The sequence below is a fragment of the Saccopteryx bilineata genome, chromosome 5 (genome assembly GCF_036850765.1).
Source record: "Saccopteryx bilineata isolate mSacBil1 chromosome 5, mSacBil1_pri_phased_curated, whole genome shotgun sequence".
Classification (NCBI taxonomy): Eukaryota; Metazoa; Chordata; class Mammalia; order Chiroptera; family Emballonuridae; genus Saccopteryx; species Saccopteryx bilineata.
The window spans coordinates 89,647,409-89,671,178 of record NC_089494.1 but is presented as its reverse complement, the minus strand read 5'-3'; the positions used below and the strand labels follow the sequence as shown (position 1 = coordinate 89,671,178).

Here is a 23,770-nt window from a genome sequence, read left to right as displayed (position 1 = left end):
TTATCTGGCTTTTTGTTTGTTGTAAGCATGGGAGTGATGCTCTTTTCAGTCCTGAGCAGGATTCAAAAGCCTTAACTTGATGTCTTCTAGCTCTTTCTTTTTATGATCTTCATGTAAAATCCTGGTGCTATTTTCATTCCTTGTGTGCTTTGTACACTGTTATTTATATATATATTTTATACGTATAAGTTGATCCTCAACTCTTAACTGGGGAGCATTAAACAAATAACAATCCTGGGCTCCAGTGTTTCACTTGATACACACTGGAATCCAGGCATGGGTATCTTTTACAAGCTCCCAGGTGATTCTGATGTATGTCTAGGCTGAGAACCTCTGGTGTAAGTATCACTTACAGCTTTTTCTTTTACAGGGGTGCTATTCCAATATCAGTGACCAAATAACATTTAAGGCTGTATACATTCACCCTTGTGATTTTATGGAATTATTTCCCTCCTAATTGTGCTTTCAGTGGTAGTTAATTACCTGTGATCAACTGATAGTCTCATAGAATGGGGAGGAAACAGAGTTCTTCTTATTGAACTTTCTGTTACTTAGGTAAATGCCCTCCATGACAAGCTATGGCTTTGGCCCTACTGCAGTCTTTTTAGATACTGCAAACTCTCTGCCATTCAAAATAATATACCCTATTGTGAGACAATTCTACTTGTTAGAGGTGCTTCTCTTCTATTGAATTGGAAAGTGTCCTTCCATAATCTACCAAGTAATTTGTCTAATTCAAAGCCTTGCAAACTGTTTTGAAAAAAATCCATTTGCCCAACCCAATGCACATATGTATGCATGCATGTGCACTTGTGTGCAAACATATGTACACACTCATCCCTATAACAAGCATTTTATGAGATAGCACTTATTATAAGTCTTACATTCCTAAGTTGATTTCCTGACCCACCACTGGGTTGTTTCTTGCAGTATGAAGAATGCTTTGCCAGCCCATATTCCACTAGACAATCATTCAAAGGTTTCAAGACAGCATTCCTAGCACATCAGAATTTTCTTGTGCCTCCTGTAGTGCTGGCTCCCTCCACTGTCTCAGTTTCCTCACCCCTCTGGCCAGTGCCGTATACTTGATGCACTTCAGTTCCTCTGCACATCAATGGCCTGGTCCAGAGGCCAGGGTTCTGCAGGCAGGCAGATCTATTCAGGGTAGAGGAAGGGTTCCTTGTCTTTTTCTAGACACCATTTCTAGTCATTGTCCCATAGTCAGTGGGATGGTAACTTGAAACCATCTCTTGAGGAACATTGTTCATGGCTTTTTTTTGGTAGTTTTTATGTATTCCACTTTTTCATATTAATAACATGTTATCCTAATTAACCTCATATGCATCTTTATTTTCCAAGAGGCTGTGAACTGCTTAGGTGTCAAGGAGACTATTTGATATTTTTCTTCATAATTATCAGTACAAAAAATTTAATTTATTGAATTAATGTTAAAAAACTGTTTTCCCAGTCCAGAAACTTTCCTTTTAGCACCATTGCTTTCCTAGCAGTGTGCTACCAACCTTTTCTATAACTCACCAGCACAAGAGCTTGATAGCCCTGCATTACTTTAGGCAGTGCACAAACAGGGTAATGTGCTGTACTTGTCAGCTTAGTACTCATGCACGGGACACTGGCAGGTTCTGTGTGAGCACACAGCCTGTTTGGGGACACATGACGTACAAGATGATGCCAGTGAGTTGTGTAGTGGGTGTGTGTTCTGAGAGGTCACAGATGAAAGAAAGGGTGCACAGATGGTCAGGAAAGATTTGATTTTCACTTTGAAGGTCAGTATCAGACATGGAGTGGAAGGTATTTGGGGGTGGAGAAGAAAGCTATTTTAGTACTTTCCCAAGTTCTGTGAAATTCCACACTCTGCTGTCTCTAGGAGTGACTTGGACCCCCTAAGATCTGAGAGAAAATGTAGGTAAAATATATAGAAGGAAATCTAGCTTAAACTATAGTATTTCTATAGTGGGATAGATGTCCACAGAAGGAAACAGGTTCAACCGCCCTCCCCCAACTCCACCCCCTCCCCCTCACGTCTGAGCCTTCAGAGACTCTGACATGTAGTTTGTGTGCTGTTCTAGAAGCTACTTCTTGTCATAGTGAGGTTCGTCTTGCCAGGACCATTTCAAGGCTGGGAGCTCTGGCTCTGCCTCTGTGACTTCCATCAAGTGTTAGAGCAACCATTCACAGCTATGGACCTAACTTTTCTACTTTCTCTTTGCTCATAATCAAGTGTATTGTTAAGAAACGTGCATTCTCAAAGTATACTGCATCAACCACTCATCATGGCCCACTTCATCTTTGAGACAGTCTTCTCAGTGTTCTTGTTCATAGTGAACCGGTGATGCCATGAAAAATAGTGCGTCATTGGTGTCTCATTTAAAACATCTCACTTATTTTGGAACTATTTGGTTATGCTAGAGAATAGGGTGGAAGTGTTTTGTGAAAATAATAAGTACTCTGTGTTTGCTTTTGTCTGTTAGCAAGGTATGAGAACCATAGTTCTTAAGCAGTTACAAGAATAGTGGGAACGAAGCTGAGGGCCATGCCGCAGTGCAGGGTGGGTGTTAGTGTCACTGAGAAAGGTACATCACGCTTTTCTCTTAGAATCTCATGCCAGCATGGCCATTTACCTCCTGGGAGACCTATATCATTCTCCATATTTCTCTTTGTGCCTTGGCAGCCAGAAATCCCAGAGCAAAATGTAAAAATACTCAACTGTAGTTTGTGTGTGTGTGTGTGTGTGTGTGTGTGTGTGTGTGTGTGTGAGAGAGAGAGAGAGAGAGAGAGAGAGACAGAGAGAGAGACAGAGAGAGGGACAGATAGGGACAGACAGACGGGAAGGGAGATGAGAAGCATCAGTTCTTTGTTGCGGCTCCTTAGTTGTTCATTGATTGCTTTCTCATATACCTTGACCAGATAGCTCCAGCAGAGTGAATGACCCCTTGCTCAAACCATTGACCTTGGGCTTCAAGTCACTGACCTTTGGGTTCAAGCCAACGACCAGGGAGTCATGTCTATGATCCCACACTCAATCCAGCGGCCCCTCGCTCAAGCTGGTGAGCCCACGCTCAAGTTAGAGACCTCGGGGTTTTGGACCTAGGTTGTCTGTCCCAGGTCGATGCTCGATCCACTGTGCCACCACCACGTGGTCAGGCTCAATTGTAGTTTTTTATTTTGAGTTCTAATTATAGAGATTTCCTGTCTTAAATCATGTGGTTTTATCTTTTAAAAATAGTAACTTTTATTTTTTCTTATTACCACATTGATACATGTTTATTATAGCAAATGTGGAAAATAATAGATTATACCTTCCCAATCAGATATTTTCCCATTACAGATAGTCACTGTTTACATTTTAATTATTCTAATTTCTTCTAAGCATAGATTGTATGTATATATATGTGTGTGTGTATGTATATATATTTACATATGTGTGTATTTTACAAAAATGAAGTACTTTTTATACTTTATTAGAACTTTTTTAAACTTAACCTTTATAAACATTTTCTGTATCATTAAATATTCCTGCACAACAGTATCTTTAATAATTTATATTTCATCTTGTACTTGTAGCTTGAATTCAGCTTTGTGCTGTTATAAAGAACTCTGTCATGTATATGCTTGTAGCTAAATCTCTGAAGCGCTATCACAATCATTTCCTTTGAAGAGAATTTCTGGAAGTGACATACTTGAGTAAAGTGGCTATAATATTTTTAAGGCTCTAGATAAATGTTTTCATGTTGTCCTCCAGAAAGCATGAACTAATGTATTTGATCACCTTGAGCTTGAGAGTGCCTCTTCCCTGAATCTCCTGCAATACCAAGATTATTATTTTTTTAAAATCTGTATTAGGAGGCAAGACTTCTGGCTGTGGCCAAATGAGGAGGCTGCAAATCCTCTCCCCAGAAAGCAGCTATAAATCCAGACAAAAATGAACAAAAACAGTCATTTTATCACTCTGATAATCCATCAAAGGCATACAACAAACAGAGAAGCGTTATTCTTGAAAGACTGCTGATGTTTGGGTAAGAACACTGGGAGACTGTGGGGGCTCCCCACCCCTCCCCACCCGCCTCTGTGGGCACACTGGTGTGGTCTCAGCCAGGCAGCACTCAGAACCAGCCCATGGCTGCCCAGGTCAAGGAACTCCCTCTCTGCCGTGGTGGGATGCCTCCACCATGGAGTGCTTTCTTACTTCCCTTCTTCCCTGCTTCAGTTTCCTTTGAGTCTTTAAAATAAATAAAAGTATTCTTTTATTAAAAAACAGCTCTATTTATTATAGAAAAAAGGGAAAATAAACATAAACAAAGAGAAGAAAATTAAAAGCTCCCATAAGCTCACGTGGTGTGTGTTCCTCTATGTCAGCTCATGTCAGTAGAATTTGCAGTGATCACGGGAATGTTCTGTGCTGTTCAGGGCAGTAGCCACCGTCCTCGTGTTAATTAAGCGCTGGAAATGTGGCTTGTGTAACTGAGGAACTGAAGTTTTAGTTTTTATTAATTTTCATTCATTTAAATTTAAATATACACATGTGGCTAGTGGCTATAGTATTAGACAGCCTAGTTCTATTATTTCTATAATATGGACGCATGCATGACATACATAGTTAAAAAATATACCACATGTCATATTTTATTTCCTTTTTCAGGGTAAAAATATATTATCAACTTAATTTTAATAGCTGATGACACATTTCCCATTGAATGAAGGTACTATAATTTGTTTAACAAAACTTCTGTTGTGCCTTCAGGGTATTTCCAATATTTTGATATTATAAACACCCTTGTAGATAATCCTTATAGCTAAAGTTGTGGCATTTACAATTACTTACGGAAGATAAATTCTTAGAATTTGGATGATTGGGTCAAATTTGATACCTCTTTCCAAACCTCTCCCAAGAAGTTCTATCAGTGAACATTCTCACCAGCAGTGGATGAAAGCATCTCACCATTACTTTGTTATTTTAAAATTGAGATGAATACACATGTCCTAGGAATTACCATTTTAAAGTTTATCATTTGGTGGTTTTAGTATATTCACCGAGTTGAGCAACCATCACTGCTATCTAATTTCAGAACATTTTCAGGACTCCACAAAAGAAATTTTATACTAATTAGCAGTCAATTCCCATTCCCTCCTTCCCTCAGCCCTTGGCAACCACTAATCTACTTTGCATCTCTATTCATTTGCCTATTCTGGACATTTCATACAAATGAAATCATTCACCATGCAGTCATTCGTGTCTAGTTTCTTTAACTTATCATAGTGTTTTCAAGATTTAAGGTTCATAATGGTTTCAGGGTTATAGCATAAACCAGTACTTCATTTCATTTCTTTTTAGGGCTGGAAAATGTCCTATTTTATCAATATACCATATTCTGTTTACCCATTCATCTTGATGGAAATTTGGGTCATTTCCATTTTTTGTCTATGATGAATAATAATGCTTCTATGAACACTCATGTACAAGTTTTTGTTTTTTTTTGGAAATATTTTCAGTTCTCTTGGGTGCGTACCTAGGAATGGAATTGCTGGATCAAATGGTGACTCTATGTTTAATTTTTGAGACTGCCAAACTGTTTCCGCAGTAGCTGTGCCACTTGACAGTCCCACCTGCAAGGTCTGACCGAGGGTTGTGGCTTCTCCACCACTTTTTATTGTCCATCTTTGTGCTTATGGCTATCCTAGTGGGTATGATGTTGTATCTGTGGTTTTGATTTTCGTTTTCCTAATAACTAATGAGGTTGAGCATCTTTCATGTGCGTTTTGACCATTTGTGTATCTTCTTTGGAGAAATGTCTATTCAAATTATTTACCCATTTAAATATTGGATTGCCTTTTTATTGTAGAGTTGTAAGAGTTCTTTATGCATTCTAGATACTAGACCCTTATCAAGACATGGTTTGCAAATATTTTATTTCTAAAGGTTATCTTCTTCTTTGGTGGTAGTCTTTGAAACACAAAAGTTTTAATTTTGATAATCTTATCTAATAATCTTATCTTTTTTTTTAACTTGTGCTTTTGGTGTCATATCTAAGAAACCATTGCCTAATTTAAGTTCACAAAGTTTACACCTATGGTTTTCCCAAGAGTTTTATAGTTTTAGCTTTTCCATTTAGGTATTTGATATATTTTGAATTGTTTTTACATATGTTATGATTTAGGGATCCATATTTAGTCTTTTGCACATAGCTATCCAGTTATACTAGTATCATCTTCATTGGTTGTCATAACACCCTTGTCAAAATCAGTTGACCATTAATATATATTTACTTCTGTATTCTCAATTTTATTCATTGGTCTATATTGTTTATCCTTATGCTGGTGGCACACAATTTTGATTATTGTTGTTTTGTAGTACTTTTGAAATTGGGACATACAAGTTTGCAACTTTGTTGTTTTTCAAGATTGCTTTGGCTGTTCTCAGTCCTTTCTATTTCCATTCAAATTTTAGGATTAGTTAATTTCTGCAAGAAAGCCAGCTGGGATTTTGATAGGGAGGCATTGAATCTGTGAATCAATTTAAGGGTTATTAATTGAAGAGATGCTTTCCAGTTAGTTAGGTCTTTTTTAATTTCTTTCAATGATGCTTGGTAATTTTCAGTGTTCAGGTCTTGTTTTGTTAAAAAAAAAAACAGTTAAAAATTTTAAGTTAAATTTATTTGTGCATCGTATTCTTTTTGATGCAACGTAAATAAAATTGTCTTAATTCTGTTTTTGAATTGTTTATTGGTAATGCATAGAAGTGTAATTGATTCTTGTGTTTTGATCATGTATCCCAAAACTTTTCTGAACTCAGTTAGCTTTAGTAGTTTTTCTAGTGAATTCACTAGGATTTTCTATGCACATGATCATGTCATACGCAATGGAGATAGTTTTACTTTTGATTTTCCAATATGGATGCCTTTATTTATTTATTTTTTTCTTGGCTAATTGCTTTGACAGTACAATGTTGAATAGAAGTGGTGAGAATAAACATCTTTGTCTTGCTCCTCTCTGATATTTCTCATTAACAAGATGGCCAATATAATTTATGCTATTTTTGATGACTCTTTTTATACTCTAGGAATCTGAGTGATGGAGTAGGAGTTGCTGATTAGTTCCTTCTAGGAAAGGACAGTCAAACAATAGAAATTCCTTTTGTCCTGTGCATTGGGAGGCTTGGCATATTAGTTATTAGTAAAGAAGGAATTTTAATTGAAGAATCTATTCATGCGGCATCTAGGTGCCAAGGAGTTTGATTAGCATTTTCTAAGATAAAGCATTCATTGTTTAAAAATAAAAGTCCAGCCTGACCAGGTAGTGGCACATTGAATAGAGTGTCAGCATGGGATGCTAAGGACCCAGGTTCTAAACCCCGAGGTTGGTGGCTTGATCACGGGCTCATCTGGCTTGAGCATGGGCTCACCAGCTTGAGTGCAGGGTTGTCAGTTTGAGTGTGGGATCATAGACATGATCCTATGGTCACTAGCTTGAGCCCAAAGGTTGTTGGCTTGAAGGCCAAGGTCACTGGCTTGAGCCCAGGGTCGCTGGCTTGAGCAAGGGGTCACTCACTCTGCTGGAGCCCCCCGGTCAAGGCACATATGAGAAAGCAATCTATGAACAACTAAGGTGCCGCAGCTATGAGTTGATGCTTCTCATCTCTCTCCCTGTATCTCTCTAAAAAAATAAAAATAATAAAAATAAAAGTCCAGTTTTCCCTACTAGTTTTTCTTTCCTGCCTTTCGCACTGTATTTTTGATTGCCCACTATATGCATCAGGTACCTTGCTGGAATCACAGACTAATAAACACAAGGCATGTTGTCCTCAGGGTGCTAGTGGAGAAGTTTTTGGAGAGACAGGAAGTAGGAAGTTTAATATTGTGGCAAGTGGTTCCCATCAAAGGATAACCTGTCAGAAGAAAACTAGTGCTAGGTGTGGGCTTCCCCTTTGGAGTTTTTGAGTCTCAGTTTGCTAGTGGAACATTCACTTTCTTTCCCATGGAATCAAAGAATTTTTAGAACTGGAAGCTTGGAAATCCTTTATCCAACGTCACATTTTTTGATAGGAGGAACCTCTTACTTTATGCAACAATTCCTGTTCTATCTCATCAGCAACTCTTCTTTTTCTGAAACATTTTATATTTCATGTGTATGTGCGCGCGCGCACACACACACACACACACACACACACAGGGCCTTTTCCACAGGCAAGCAGTCCATGTTTAGCCCACTTCCTGGCTCCATTTGTTGTGTCTGGTTGGGGAAATATGACACTAGCCCCCATGTTCATCTTCAGTGAGGCTCCTGTGGTATTCCTGCTTCGCCTTATCTCAAAGGCCACTCAGTATTGTCCTGCCATAGATGCTTTTTGACGTGGAACTGACAAGGATGGGTTGTTCGTTATCTGACTCCAAATCTGAGTTACCCAGAATGACTGTGGAAGGCTTCCTCTTCTGTTTTATTGTACATTCAATGTTGTTTGTAAAGAGCACACTTGTTCCATTTCAGACTTGTCAGTTCAGAGGTTTAATTAGGATGCATATAAAGTCAACCTGTGTGCTTACTATAGAGTCATCATTCTAGGAAAGAAAAGCATGAAAGTGATTATTAACAAAAACAATTTAAATGGTATACATCTTAAATAAGTTTACAGAGTTTTTTTAACAAGTAAATTCAGAATTATATGGTGTTTCCATTTTTACTTTGGTATTTAAAAAGAAACCCTTAATTCTGGCTTCTTTCTTTCTTTCTTTTTTTTTTTGTATTTTTCTGAAGTTGGAAACGGGGAGACAGTCTGACAGACTCCCGCATGCGCCCGACCAGGATCCACCCGGCATGCCCACCAGGGGGCGATGCTCTGCCCATCTGGGTCATCACTCTGTTGCAACCAGAGACATTCTAGCGCCTGAGGCAGAGGCCATGGAGCCATCCTCAGCGCCCGGGCCAACTTTGCTCCAATGGAGCCTTGGCTGCGGGAGAGGAAGAGAGAGACAGAGAGGAAGGAGAGGGGGAGGGGTGGAAAAGCAGATGGGTGCTTCTCCTGTGTGCCCTGGCTGGGAATCGAACCTGGGACTCCTGCATGCCAGGCCGACGCTCCACCAGTGAGCCATCTGGACAGGGCCAATTCTGGCTTTCTTATATATTATTTATTATTATGATTAAAATAACATCAGGTTACTTTTTTATCATTTCACTGGTAAATGGAACAGAAACCTTATGGCTTTGGGCTACAAAAGAATGAATTATCCCCACAAACCCTTCAAGTTTAATTAACTTTTAAACAAATATGAAGATCTCGTTTCCTTTTTTCTTTTTTATTATACTGCATGTTTTTCTTTTGATTATGTGAGGGTGAGATAAGAATGCAGAATGCTTTCTGGTTCTCATTGTTTACTGCGTATGATCCAGCAGCCGGTTCACTCAGAAGGGAAATAGGAAAATAACTACTCTATTTGTGCCTTGTAAGCGGTTTGTGAAGTGCCCTTCTAGTGCCTATGATTTAATGTTGGCTTCTCTCCTCATAGACTTCCAAAATTAAATTAAAAAGTGGTGCAAACGGCATTTTAAAACCAAGCACAAATATTGTGTGGGGACAAACCCAGCACATTGAAGAATCACAGCATTTCAGGCGGTCCTTTGGTTCAGTGCTGTTAAGAATGCAACAGGAGGTGTTGACTGATTGGCTCAGTGGCTAGAATGTTGGCCCGGCATGTGGATGTCCTGGGTTTGATGCCCAGTCACGGCACACGTGAGTAGTGACCATCTGCTTCTCTCACCTTCCTTCTCCCCATTCTCACCCTCTTCCCTTCCAGTGATTCGATTGGTTCGAATGTGGCCCTGGGCACTGATGATAGCTCGGTTGATCCAAGTGCATCAGCCTCAGGTGCTAAAAATAGCTTAGTTGATTTGAGCATTAGCCCAAGATGGGGTTGCTGGGTGGATCCCTGTTGGGGCGCATGTGGGAGTCTGTCTCACTATCTCCCCTCTTCAAAAAGAAATAAAAAAAACCAGGTTCGATTCCCGGCCAGGGCACATAGGAGAAGCGCCCATTTGCTTCTCCACCCCTCCGCCGCGCTTTCCTCTCTGTCTCTCTCTTCCCCTCCCGCAGTCGAGGCTCCATTGGAGCAAAGATGGCCCGGGCGCTGGGGATGGCTCTGTGGCCTCTGCCTCAGGCGCTAGAGTGGCTCTGGTCGCAACATGGCGACGCCCAGGATGGGCAGAGCATTGCCCCCTGGTGGGCAGAGCGTCGCCCCTGGTGGGCGTGCCGGGTGGATCCCGGTCGGGCGCATGCGGGAGTCTGTCTGACTGTCTCTCCCTGTTTCCAGCTTCAGAAAAAAAAAAATGAAAAAGAAATAAAAAAAAAAAGGGAATGCAACAGTAAAGGAAAGGGGTTGAGGAGGGGATCCTGAGAAAGTCCTAGGTCATTGAAAAGCCTCTGATGGTTTGCCTATGTTGGGGTCCATTGGGGTGGGGAGTGGAGGTCCTAAATTGGTGTTTATAGTCCAGCTTTCCCTATTATGTGTGATAAAGGCATTAGTAGAACATTGTCACTGAGTTACTCTTTACCTCTGTCTGAGCCCTAGAGCGGCCCTGGGACTTGCTAATGGGTAAGGGAGGGAGAGGTGGGTGAGGAGGACCTTCCTAGAAAAGAGGGTGACACCATGTAGAGGAAAGAGCATTTAGATTGGCAGTCAGGAACCTGAGTCCTGTTCTTGGACCTTCTGCCCTCAAACCCTGTGACCTTGGATGAGTCACCTTACCCCTCTGAACTGTGGTTTCCATACTGCAAAATACAGGCTTGACTGGAATCTGATTTTCCGATCAAATTCCCAAGCCTCCATTAAGCCATCTCAGAGGCTGTCCCCGCATACACATTTGGGGGTCCGGGTTCCTGGCCCATGCCTCCCAAGGAGAATTGCCTCAGTTTCCTCTCCTGTATTTATGTTTCTGCAAGCTACTTTCAAAAGTGTTTGAAAACTACTAGAAAGCCTGATCCTAAAGCTCTTCTGGTTTTTACATTCCAGTTGTCACTAACATTGATGCACATCCAGGCTAAACGTGGGAGGGATCAAGGGACACACCTTCTTCTGACTCTCCCGTCTTTCTCAGGAGACATCAGGGACATTGTATCTTCATCAGAAAAGTGCTCATTTGTGAACTTGAAGCAGCAGTAGGAAAAGGAGCCTGTGTTCATAGGATTTCAGCCTCCAACTTCAGGAACATTTCACTCCTACTGGATCAAGTTTCTCTTGGCTCCAAGTTTAGGACTAGCCATTCATTGTAAGTGGCCTGGGAGCTGGGTGATTGGGGGGCAGCTGTAGCCTCCATCTAGTGACCCGGGTCAGCTTTCCATAGCAGCTGTCAGGTTGCTGAGCCCCGCACCTTGTCTCTGAGGTTAGGGCAATAACCACGTGTCACCTACAAGTCAGAATTCTGGGAGCTGGGCCTCTCCCAAGAGTCATGTGCTAGTTTATATTAAATAAGCCCTTTCTCCCTGATGTTGAGTTATCACCTATCTGTGCTGTCTTGGGAATCTTTTTCTTTTACTCCTTAATGATATACTTTCCTCTGCCACAGACTTTCCTCTACCTCTTTTGAAATTGTAGCACACATACTTTTGTGTTGTCAGGAGTGAACATTTAGGAAGTAGGCCTTCACTTTCCCTGCTGTTGCAAGCCAACATAATGCCTTTTATTATCTGCCTCAAGATGCTCTGGGAACACACACGCCTGCGAGGGAAGGTTTGGCAGAGGAACCCGTCATGAAAGAACTATTGTAATTGAAGAACATATAGCTGAAGACTCAGGGGTCTTGAGTAGTTTAATTAATGTTTATTAGAAATGAAGATTTGCTATTTAAAAATGAAAATTTAAACCTGTCTCCATATCCATTTCTCCATCACATCATTGTTCCTTTCGCCCGCTTTTTAATTTAGCAAACTTTTATTGTGTTCCCACGATGAGACCAGACATCTTGTTAATTATGGTCTGACAAGGATGAGTAAGACTCAGTCCTTGCCCTCGAGGGGCTGGTGGCCGGGCTCAGGAGAAAGCTAAGCAGACGTCATAGCCCGGAGTGCTCAGTGCTCTCTGGAGAAGGTCTGGCAGCTAGGGAGTGCTCAGGATGAGGAGCCTTGTGCACTCTGCTGGGGCAGGAAGTGGTCCTTGCGCAGGAACCCCTGGGCCCGGGCCCTAGAGGGTGATCTAGAGGTGGCCCAGAAAGGAGGGGTGGGCATTTGGGGCAGAGGGAGCATTAGGTTAAGGTGCAGGGAGCTGGTGGGTTTGGTAGTGTAAGAGCTCAGTGAGGTTGGAGCAGACTGTGGAGGAGGGGTGAGGAGGTGGGAGCAGGAGCCTCCGCCTGGAGGGACTGTGGAAGGCCTGAATGCTTTACTAATGGGCCTGTCAGTTTGGTTTTACCCTGAGGATATGGGAACCCACCACAGTCTTTTAGGCAGATTGGGGTAGGTTTGCAAGGCTATTTAACATCGCAGTTATAAAGTTATAAGCAAGGGCTCTGGATGGAGGTGACTGGGCTTGAATCCTGCTATTTTGTCTGACCACATTCCAGCTGTGGGCAAGTTACATGACTGGGTTGTCTCATCTTTAAAGTAGGTATATAAAATCCCATCTGTCTTCTGGGATTCTTATGAGAAATAGATAAGTAAATCCATCAAAGGCTCTTACAAACATAGGTCCATAGTAAGCACTTACTAAAATTTAGTTATCTCTTTTTTTGAGAGAGAGAGAGACAGGAACATGGAGCTGCTCCTGTGTATGCCCTGACCCAGGAATCAAACCAGCAACCTCCACACTCTGGGACGATGCTCCCACCAACCGTGCTATATGGCCAGGGCTTAATTTTTATTGATTTTTAGACAGACAGAAGAAGAGAGACAGGGGGAGAAGAAGTGTTTGTTGTTCTTCTCAGTCGTGTATTTTTTGGTTGCTTCTTATGTGTGCCCTGACCAGGGATCAAACCCACAATCTTGTTGTTTCAGGACGATGCGTTTAACTGACGGAGCTAACTGTCCAGGGCCAATTTATTATCTTTTTTGGGGGGATGGGGCATATCATCTTTTCCATGAGTAGTCTCCCTAGACTGTGTATCATTTACCTACTGCCATAATAATATCCTGTAAAAATTTCTTTAAAATACAGTAGTTTAGGCCCTGGCCGGTTGGCTTAGCGGTAGAGTGTCGGCCTGGTGTGCGGGGGACCCAGGTTCGATTCCTGGCCAGGGCACATAGAAGAAGCGCCCATTTGCTTCTCCACCCCCCCTCCTTCCGTTCTGTCTCTCTCTTCCCCTCCCGCAGCCAAGGCTCCATTGGAGCAAAGATGGCCCGGGCGCTGGGGATGGCTCCTTGGCCTCTGCGTCAGGCGCTAGAGTGGCTCTGGTCGCGGCAGAGCATCGCCCCCTGGTGGGCAGAGCGTCGCCCCTGGTGGGCGTGCCGGGTGGATCCTGGTCGGGCACATGCGGGAGTCTGTCTGACTGTCTCTTCCCATTTCCAGCTTCAGAAAAATACAAAAAAAAATACAATAGTTTAGAATGGTGATTTTTAACCTTTTTTATCTCATGATACTCAGAAACTTATTACTGAAATTCTGCGGCACACTAAAAAAAATTTTTTTTTTCTGATGTGTTAAAAATACATAAATTTTGATTTATTTACTCAAGACAGCTAATGTGTTGGCTGTTGTCATTTTTTTATTTGAAAAGGGAAAGGAGGTCAGTGCCCCTGACTAAATAGTCAGGTGTTGCATGTTTTAAAAGTTTTCGCAGTGTATTGGTTGAAAATTGCTGGTTTAGAACAATAATGATTTATTGTGGCTTTTGCAGCTGTGGGTTGGCTGGGGCTTGGCTGATCTAGACTGGACTTGACTGAGCAGGTGAACTTCAAGCTGCGACCTGGTGTGCTTCACATGGAATTCACCCTGAGGCAGCTCTTCCCAAGGCAGTGGCAGAGCTGGGAGATCTAGTAGGAAACCTGCAAGACTTCTTAAGGCTTAGCTTCCCTCCAGCCAAACCAAGTCACAGGCAAACCCAGAATCAAGGGGCAGAGGAATATAGAGATCTCACCATTAATGGGAGGAGCTTCAAAGTCCCTTGGTGAAGGGCGTGAACATAGGCCATGGTGAAGGATGGCAGCCCATAGTGTGAGGCTGCACTGGTGTCTCCTGTAACTGCAACTTTGTAGCTTCCAAGAGAAAGCTTCCATGAAGGACAAAGTCAACATTCGGCTTGGGCAAGCCTAAACCCCAGGAGTATGGCTTTAATTGGTGACCTTCCTGCACTTGTCCCAATGTTGACCTTTAGACCTTGTAAATGTCTTCCCTGCTTGTCAGAGTCTCTGGTGGAGACTGCATGTTTTAGGGGAAAATGTGCTGATGTGAGCTTGAACCTGGACTCCGTGGAATAAATGGGATCATGCTCTCGAGACCACTTGTGGGAAAGACTGGAGAGGAGTCGTGTGTTCCCACAGGAATGCTCGGTAGCCTCCCTCAGACTTGCGAAGCTGCAGTGAAAAATTCTTTGAACATGGCTTGTAGCAAGTGTGAACAGCTATGGCTTGTTTAAATGACTTGCTGTTTAAATCCAAGGATAAAATATGGGTTATTTTTAAAAAATTTTAATGTTTATTTATTGATTTTAGAGAAAGAGGAAAGAAGAGAGACAGAGACAACAGGAACATTGATCTATTCCTGTATGTGCTCTGACTGGGGATCGAACTGACAACCTCTGTGCTTCGGCGTGATGCTATCCGGTCAGGGCAAAGCATGTGTGTGTTACTTTACATGTGTTTTTAGATGCCTCTCTCCCAGTTTAGTGGAAGAAAGTGCATTTTTCTGCCCCCTCCCACATTTGCTCTCTCTGTGGGAACCTCCTGTGAGGCACGCCTGATTCTCCAGTGGACACCCCTAGGCAAATGCTGGAAGGGAGGGGAGGGAGAGGCAGCCTGGTCTGTGCTCCTCTCCTTCTCCCAGACTCCTCTGGGCTTGGGAGAAGGATGGGGGCAGTGATGGGAGGAGTCAGATGCCATTGCTTTGCCAGCATGTAAAATAATCTCTCTCCCCTTCCTTGGACTCCTTCTGTTGCCTGACAAACGTATCCATTCTCGCACAGAGAAGAGAGAATAGGGACAGGGAGGACATCTTTATAAATTAGACGTTTCTATTTTATGTATGAGAATATCAATATATTATAAAATTAAATACCAATTTCTTAAAATGCTAGTCATTTATTAGATTATAAAATTAAGCAAGAGTTTTTAAATTACACTTAAGTATACAATTAAATTGAGCAATTGTTTTGGAGATGAGGGAATCAATCTATTCTAGAACTTTTTGGTAACGAAAACATCACTGGAAATTAACAAGTAAAACATGTTTATAAGCTGCTCAGTAAATTGTAGCATTGGTGATGGTAGTGCTTCTCTAGTTCATTTATTGTTGGAGGGGATTATAAACAGGGGTTACAAGGTGGAGGACTCTGTCAGCTGCCTTGCTCTGGAGGAGCCTCCCTCAGCCTTTCCCTCCCTTTGAGGAAAAGCTACAGGAACACAAACCCAGAAAAGCTCAGATTCTAAAACCAAGCCAAGTATATACCTTTACACTCCCCCCCCCCCTCTTAAAGCGGTTGCTTCTAAAAGGCACAATTCAAAATAGTCACTGCAAGAAGAGACATGCATGCTGAAATCCTAATGGTGTAATTCTATTTTGTTGAGTCAGAAAATAGGGCTGGATAACGATGTTGGTATGCAAATGCAGAGAAAGATCATCGCATCTTGTGCTTCAGGGTTGATGGCAGAAACCTGCTCATGTGGTTTAGTAGGGAAGATGAAGTCAGATGAAAGCTTTCAATGGTAGATGCTCTTTTTCTTATTTTTTAAGCATTGTTTTTGGCTGAAATGATAAAGTAGTTGGTCATTGGTAGCCTTTCCTGAGTGTTCACTGTAGGCAAGGCTTAGCAAAGAGGGAGTGCAGGGATTGTAGATGATCCTCCCCCCTCCCCCCTTCCATTCTTCCCTCCCTCCCTCCTTCCTTCTCATCTATAGCTTTTCCTTTCTAGGAGCCTAAATCTATCTAAAATACGAATGGCAAGATGCAGACATTAAGAACCAAAACACCATCAAAACAAAACCAAACCAAAAACAAGTGCAAATTTTTATAGTACATATTGTGTATGATAGATTTCTAATATATCTGGAGGGAAAAAAATCAATAGAGTAAAAATGATGATTCTAAATCTTGCTTAAATTAAACAAGGAATTCTTCACCTTTTTTAAGATTCTTCAGGCCAAGTGGTGTTATTTCCAGGTGTGTTAGGGTTAGACTAACATTGCCACCCAAGGAGTAGCCCCTCCCTTTAAAATAAGCAGATAAATCAAATACTAGCTGGTAGCTCAACTACCATATACTTATATACCCTACAATTACTTTCTCAAAGCCTTCTACTGAATAGGAAGACATTTTAAACAGGAATCATCACTTAGCTGCCTGGTGCCCCTCTGAGGATGAAATGGCCTGGTGAGGAGGATTTGATCTGTTTTATAACCTCTTACTGAGATTTCTTACAAAACTATTATGCACATCTAGGTTTTACCTTGAGGATCTTGTACTTTATATCTAAAAAAGTGAATGGGAATAATTTCCTGACTACATATAATACAAAAGTGCTAAAGTTTTCAAAATAAGGCAATGTTGAAGAATTATTTAATAGAATTTGTAACAGATTGCTTGGACATAATATCAATCTGGAACCCACCAACGTATCTTAGCTCAACCAGAGAATTGAATATTGCAAACAAAATTCCAGGAAAACTAGCTGGAAACATTTATTAAGTCTGCATAGGAATGAGAATTTTTTTTTTTTTCCCCATTTTTCTGAAGCTGGAAACAGGGAGAGACAGTCAGACAGACTCCCGCATGCGCCCTACCAGGATCCACCCGGCACGCCCACCAGGGGCGACGCTCTGCCCACCAGGGGGCAATGCTCTGCCCATCCTGGGCGTCGCCATGTTGCGACCAGAGCCACTCTAGCGCCTGAGGCAGAGGCCACAGAGCCATCCCCAGTGCCCGGGCCATCTTTGCTCCAATGGAGCCTTGGCTGCGGGAGGGGAAGAGAGAGACAGAGAGGAAAGCGCGGCGGAGGGGTGGAGAAGCAAATGGGCGCTTCTCCTGTGTGCCCTGGCCGGGAATCGAACCCGGGTCCTCCGCACGCTAGGCCAACGCTCTACTGCTGAGCCAACCGGCCAGGGCCAGGAATGAGAATTTTTATGGCTTTAAAACAAGAGAGGCAACCAGTGGGGGAAACAAATGAACAGATTTAAATACATTAAAATTTAAAACTTCTATGCAAATGAGACAACAGACTGGAAAAATTTGCATTAACTTGTGACACAAACTATTAATGTGGGTTATAACTTCAAAATATAGCTTATCCAAACGTGTAAGAAAGAGGGCCCTAATAGATGTAAAACATAATAGCTACGGTTTATTGACTATGTTTCTGTGTCCACATAGATTTACAAAATCAGAGTATACTGATTGGTTTGTATAGATAATGCTTCATAGTCAGTTTTTATCACATGTCCAGGCTGTGTTACTAATTTGTCTTCTAAAATATGGTTTTCAGTGGTTGCAGAGTATTTCATTGGTAAGGAAGTACAGCCCAATTTGACTTAACTAAGTTTTCAGTGCTGGAGGTTAAGGTTATGGAAATGTAATTTAAAGTGATTTCTTAAGCCAGGGTCTGTTGTTAGAGGTATGAGTATGGAAAAGTACATCCCATTGAATGAAACTGAATGATTTACAACGAAGCACATTTGATAACATTTTTTTTATCAACAATTTTATAGTTAGCATTTACCACCGAAACCTGCTTTAGCAGAAGAGGAAATGTCATTTGAGATCCTATGCTTTTCACAACATGTCATCAGTTATCTTTAAAGGCCTTAGTGAAAGAGACATGTTAATTATCATCTCTGCAAGCATTTCTAGGATAGGGGTGACTATGGTATTAGGGCACTTTGTCAAGCATGTCATTCCCTTATCTTGCTTTTATAGCAGAGGAAATAAAGGCACTAGGGAAATACCTTTGAGGACGCACAAGTTAACAGCAGATAAACATTAGAACTAGCAGCTTCGAAATTCCCACTGTGTGTAATTATTTCACCACAGGCAGGAAATGACAGCGTCGGGGACAAATGGCAAATGTGATATTTGGGGATCGGGAGGCTGGTGGGAATGCTGTGCTCTTCTGAATGGTTACGTTAGTTTCTGAGGGTTCTCACTGACTTGGAGATTTGTCAGCCGGGTACTTTCCTCCTTAGGAAACACTGTCACCTGTAGCATTTTGATGAGCTGTTGAGGTGGAGGAGATTGGGGGTGGCCTGAGTCATTTATTAGGCGCTGCAGTGTCTTGTTGAGGTTCTGCGGAGTTTCTGAGTGTGGTTTCTGCCTCTAGCTCCCGGTGGACCCCGAGGTGGCTGGGAGTGTGCGGTTGAGATGAAAGGGCAGAAACTATTTTGACTGTTTACAAGTTCACTCTCCCTCCCTACACTCCAGTGTTCTCAGAGCCACCTGGCTAGTGCTGGGTCAGCTCATCGTTTTTAAAAGTTTTGTCTCCTGGCCCTGGCCGGTTAGCTCAATCAGTTGCAGTGGTCGACAAACTCATCAGTCAACAGAGCCAAATATCAACAGTACGACGATTGAAATTTCTTTTGAGAGCCAAATTTTTTAAACTTAAACTAGATAGGTAGGTACATTCCTTATCGAGGTAGCGCCTGCACGTGGTATTTTGTGGAAGAGCCACACTCAAGGGGCCAAAGAGCCACATGTGGCTCGCAAGCTGCGGTTTGCCGACCAGGAAGTTTGAGCATCATCCCAAAACAACAAGGTTGCAGGTTCGATCCCTCGTCAGGGCACACACGGGAAGCAACCAATGAATGCACAACTAAGTGGAACAACGAATGAATGCTTACTCTCTCTCTATGATTATCTTAATTTTACTGACCGCCTTTTAAGGCCATGACTAAGTCTTTAATCAGCCAGGACTGACTAGAGACAGATGTAGTGGTGCCCCTGCTTTAGAACTTTGAAAAAAAGTGAATTTCTGAGTTCACTTTCTCTTCTGCTCAGCCTACAGTGAAGTTGACATGCTTTCTGGGAGAACACAAGAGCGGCTCCACCACTCACTTTCCATGGTATCTAGCCTGGCTGCTCAGACTGGGGGCCCTCGCTTGGCGACATCAGTTTCCCCTGAGAGCTTGTTGGATGAACAGCTTCGCTGGTCCCAGCCCCTGTGTTCTAACACACCCTCCAGGTGTTCCTGTGCATGCTCAGGTTTGAGAGGCACCAGTAGATGACAGGTAAATTCACTAACTGTGAAAGGTGGCTTGATCAGTAGCGAATGCTTCTTCCTGATTACATTTTGTATTTATACATTCATGACCCTTAACAAAAAATTTTAGTCCTTTGACATTTTAATAATTTAAACATCTTATTAAAAGTTGTTCTTTTCGGCCTGACCTGTGGTGGCGCAGTGGATAAAGCGTCGACCTGGAAATGCTGAGGTCGCTGGTTCGAAACCCTGGGCTTGCCTGGTCAAAGCACATATGGGAGTTGATGCTTCCAGCTCCTCCCCCCTGTCTCTCTCCTCTCTGTCTCTCTCTGTCTCTCTCTCTCTCTCCTCTCTAAAATGAATAAATAAAAATTAAAAAAAAGTTCTTTTCTTATAAATTACTATAGTATTATTGTTATTATAAAAGTTTCAGAAAATACAGAAAAGTGAAAAGTAAAGAGAAGTTTACCCCTCACATATATGTATCAATAACATTTTAAAGCTACATTATCTTTCTGGGGTGTTTTCTGTGCATAATTTTTTTTAAAATGTGTTTTTCCCCCTGTTACACAGGCTTTAGAATATGCTCTGGTAGTCCATGCTTGTTGTCTTGGTGACACAGACTGTACATTAAGAACAGTGGAACTGTAGTGACAGTCAGTTGTTAAGAAACTTTGTTATGAGTATTTGTCACTTGGAAGACTGTTTATGTGATGCACGGAACTGGGTTGAGCAGGACTGAACTGAACCAGTAGAGAGCAGACCTTCAGTGTGTGATGCACGGAACTGGGCTGAGCGGGACTGGACTGAACCGGTAGAGAGCAGACCTTCAGTATGTGATGCACGGAACTGGGCTGAGCAGGACTGGACTGAACCGGTAGAGAGCAGACCTTCAGTATGTGATGCACGGAACTGGGCTGAGCAGGACTGGACTGAACCGGTAGAGAGCAGACCTTCAGTGTGTGATGCACGGAACTGGGCTGAGCGGGACTGGACTGAACCAGTAGAGAGCAGACCTTCAGTGTGTGATGCACGGAACTGGGCTGAGCGGGACTGGACTGAACCGGTAGAGAGCAGACCTTCAGTGTGTGATGCACGGAACTGGGCTGAGCGGGACTGGACTGAACCGGTAGAGAGCAGACCTTCAGTGTGTGATGCACGGAACTGGGCTGAGCGGGACTGGACTGAACCGGTAGAGAGCAGACCTTCAGTGTGTGATGCACGGAACTGGGCTGAGCGGGACTGGACTGAACCGGTAGAGAGCAGACCTTCAGGTACCACCCAGACCCTGCTGTGTCTCAGATCTTGGCTAATGTCTAATTCACACCGAGAAGTTGGGTGGGCAGAACACATGTGTGGTCTGGATATTGCATTAGTCAGATTGACATTTAAATTTGCCAAAGACTTTAAGGCATTAAACATTTAAAAAATGTCCCTATGGACCTGTGGTGGCACAGTGGATAAAGCGTCGACCTGGAAATGCTGAGGTCGCCGGTTCGAAACCCTGGGCTTGCCTGGTCAAGGCACATATGGGAGTTGATGCTTCCAGCTCCTCCCCCTGTCTCTCTCCCTGTCTCTCTCTCCTCTCTCTCCCTCTCTCTCTCCCTCTCTCTCTCCTCTCTAAAATGAATAATAATAATAAAAAATGTCCCTATGATGAATTTCAAAGCTCCAGACTCCCATCATTCTGCATGTCATTCTTTTGAATGAGAATGACATCTTTTTGTAGCATCGTTGCATGTCCAGTCACCCATGGTGCTGAGCCGTGTTCTCTGTTGTGATGCCTCATCCCAGTCCTGTGATGGACTTGCACTCAAAGCCACAGTTTTCATTTTCATTTTTATTTTCATTTTAATTTTTTTATTTATTCATTTTTTTTTTTTTAGAGAGGAGAGAGAGAGGGAGAGAGGGAGAGACAGAGGAGAGAGAGACAGAGAGAGAGAAGGGGGAGGAGCTGGAAGCATCAACTCCTATATGTGCCTTGACCAGGCAAGCCCAGGGTTTCGAACCAGCGACCTTAGCATCTCCAGGTCGACGCTTTATCCACTGCGCCACCACAGGTCAGGCCTCATTTTTATTAATAGAAGTTTAGGCAAATATGTTTGTTGGCTTACTATATAACTTTTTTTTTTTTTTTTTTGCAAGGAGCCGGTTGTTTACTTTAAATATGGAGACATAACTTCTTGGGGAAAAATAACCACTGCAGAGTTTTGTGTAAATGAAAATTTGGTAAATGTGTGGTCTTTCTGCACTTGCTGAAAAGGCATATGTTTTGGAATGAAAGTTCTGTGTGGTCTTGCTCCCTGCTCCTCTTGGATCTTATTTCTTGCCTCTTTCCCCATAAACATTAGGTTCCAGCCACATTGGTCTCCTTGATGTTCCCCAGCATGCCAGCCATGCTCTGCCACAGTACATTTGCACAGAAGTCTCCCTGCCTGGAATGCTCTTCCCCATTTATCTGCAAGGCTAGCTTCTACTCTCTTGAGACTCAAATATGGATTTTCACTGAGGATGTTCTTGGCTACCCACCTGTGATTTCACTTCCTCCCTTTGGCACTTTGACATTTCATATTCCACTTTTCTGTTTTTGTTTTTGTTTTTTGCTTTTTGTTTCTCTTTTCTCTTTAGCACTTATCAATATCAAACACACTATAAATTTTACTTGTTTATCTTGTTGATGTTTTTCTTTTACTACACTACAACCTTCCTGAGGGCATGTTACAGTTTATTCCTGTTGTATTGCCAGGGCCTAATACTACCTAAGTCAAAATGTAAATAATACAGTGTTGTATAAAGTGCTCAATAAACAATGGCTGTAGGAAAGGAGGGAAGGACGAAAGGTTGTGGATGACTCTTGTTTGGCTTTTGCTTGTCATAACTGGCCTCCACATTTTAGACAACACAGTGAAAGCTAGCAGTCAGCCCACTCCATGACCAAAGAACAGTCTGTGAGTTTGAAGGTAATTTTGAGGGTTCTGGGTTCTGGCAGGCTTCATGGTTGGTAATCACAGGAAGTAAATTCTTGTTAGTGTTTGGTGGATAGAGGCATGTTCTGTGAAACCAATAAATGCCTCTCTACACAGTTTTATTTCATACATTTCCGAGACGTCAACAGGTAGTAACAGATGTAGCCTGATTGATTTCTGGGAGGGTAAAGACAGCATATTTGCTGTGGGATAGGTAAATGGAATCCTTGGCACTGAGATTCCATTATCTTTTGTCCAAGGCTAAAAGGTGTGTGACTTACTTATCATTTAATCCCACACTCAGCGTGAGCCATAGTGATAGGTGAGGGGTGTGAGGAGAGGGATTTTTACGGAGTGATAAGATGGTGGGAATGTGAAACTTGGCTTGGCAGGGTCTGCCCGGGATTTTGCTGAGTCCATGGCAATATTTAATTAACTGTGCAAACATTCTATTCAAGATAAGACTATAACAGTTGCCTTGGGGAAAATTCTTTTGAGTCAATATTTGTTTGATCTTTATGTGTGTAGTATTTTGGCTCTGCTATTCATGCTATAGCAAGGTTCCTATTACAAATGCCATTTTGGGGGATTTGCTGTATTTGCATACCAGGTCAGTCCTGGAAGAGGTAAAAGATTGGAATCACTGTTTAAATAGAGGTTCTGAGGGGTTTCAAATGAATCTTTAAAATAGAAATTCTTTGTTTCAATCACTTGACAAATAATTATTAAAAACCTGTATTTTAAGTACTCTGTTGGATTCCAAAATATAAGATAAGCTCTTTGCTCTCAATTTGGGTATACTTTAGCTGTAGAAGTAAGATTTTAATCAGTATACGTGATACAGTATTCATATACTGAATAATAACAATGGCTACGGTTTAATGATACTTAACAGAACCAAGCACTGTCCTAGTGCTTTTATAAGCAGGAACCAACTCATTTACTCTTTCCAGTAGCCCAGTGAGGCGGGTGCAGTTGGTGAGTGTGAAGTTTGCATAGAAAATAGACAATGAGGTGGGAGCGTGGAGAAAGGGGAGAAAAAGGGAGCGGAGAGACATGTAGGGAACTTTAAGGAGGAGGACTCTTCCTCTAGGTCTTAAAGAGCAGGAAGCCAGTAGCTGTGTAAGGGGAGAAGGAAGAGGACCTGATGGGCATTTGTTGTTTTTGCCTGTAATACCCTTTTCTCTCTGGAAAGTGGTTTTATCCTTTCCAGACTATCAGCACCTGTGCTTCTGGTGAAGGGACCATAGATCAATACATTAGTAAAACATGCAGAAAGTCAGTGTGATAAGTACTTTGAAGAAAAATACAGGAAAAAGAGAGCCAAGGTGGTAGCGGAGAGGATTTGTCATCCTAAATACGGTGGCCAGCCAAGGCCAACTGAGACATTTGGGTGAAGATTGAAGGAGGAGAAAGAGCTTGGGAGGTACCTGTGGACAGAACCTTCCAGACAGAGGGAATGGCAAATGCAGAAG

At 42.3% G+C, this 23,770-nt stretch overlaps 1 protein-coding gene across 6 annotated transcripts in view; it reads left to right on the top strand.

Annotated features, from left to right (window-relative positions):
* Nucleotides 1–23,770, top strand: part of LYPD6B (LY6/PLAUR domain containing 6B) — a 198,170-nt gene that overhangs the window by 11,376 nt on the left and 163,024 nt on the right. The gene's annotated exons all lie outside the window — the stretch shown is intronic.